This window comes from Gastrolobium bilobum, unplaced genomic scaffold (assembly GCF_033153095.1).
Source record: "Gastrolobium bilobum isolate Gb01-03AN ecotype WA unplaced genomic scaffold, APGP_CSIRO_Gbil_v1 utg1099, whole genome shotgun sequence".
In the NCBI taxonomy this organism is placed as follows: Eukaryota; Viridiplantae; Streptophyta; class Magnoliopsida; order Fabales; family Fabaceae; genus Gastrolobium; species Gastrolobium bilobum.
This window is the reverse complement of record NW_026897765.1, coordinates 195,577-196,441: the sequence shown is the minus strand read 5'-3', so window position 1 is coordinate 196,441 and position 865 is coordinate 195,577. Positions and strand designations below refer to the sequence as shown.

The 865-nt window shown below is 42.9% G+C and overlaps 1 non-coding gene across 1 annotated transcript; it reads right to left on the bottom strand.

Moving 5' to 3' along the window:
• Positions 1 to 302: 302 nt before the first annotated feature.
• Positions 303 to 408, bottom strand: LOC133310033 (small nucleolar RNA R71). Its single transcript, XR_009751391.1, has one exon. It is a non-coding gene; the product is annotated as a small nucleolar RNA R71 (small nucleolar RNA).
• Between the last annotated feature and the right edge of the window lie 457 nt (positions 409 to 865).

Below are 865 nucleotides of genomic sequence, written 5' to 3'. Positions count from 1 at the left end.
GCCAAATGTATCCAACAATTGGGAGCTCAAGTCCTCTCATATTCAATTGGTGGAGAGAGCTCAGTTTGGAGGAGAGGAGAGTGAAGATCCTCACTGATTTATTGACAGATTCTTGAGGATCTGTGACTCAACCAAACACCCTCAGGTGTCGAATGATGCAATCCGGTTGAGGTTGTTCCCTTTTGCTCTTAAGGGAAAGGCTCTTAGTTGGTTGGAAAGGCAGCCTTCAGCAAGCATTTCTACATGGGATGATCTGTCTCAGAAGTTCTTGGCTGAGTTCTTCTCGATGGAGAGGTACAACCAGATGGTGAATGATATCACCAATTTCACTCAGTTAGAGGGTGAAACTATGTGTGGAGCATGGAACAGATTCAAGGATCTAATGATGAGGTGTCCTCAGTATAACTTGACTGCTAGTAATCAGGTGAGAATCTTTTTCAATGGTTGCAAACCTGAGGTGAGGATGGTGTTGAAAGGTGCAGCAGGTGGCACGATTAAAACTCTGAGAGCAAATGAGACTTTTGAGTTGATTGAGAGGATGGCTGCCAATGAAAATGAAGTGCTGTCATCCAAGCCTAAGAGAGGTATCCTTCAACTGGAAGGTAATGATGCGGTGCTGGCTGAAAATAATTTGTTATCTCAGCAGATATTAAACTTGACCTCAAGGCTTGACAAGATGCAGCTTGCTGGTGTTCAGACTAAAGCTGATGCTGTTGTGTGTGAATATTTCCAGGACAATCATGAGTCTAATGAATGTCCTTTGATGCCTTCTGATTCACCTCAACAAATGCAAGTGAATGACATTTGGTATGATAAGAGACCTCCACCACAAAATACTCCAAGAAATCAGAATTTTCCTTCTGGA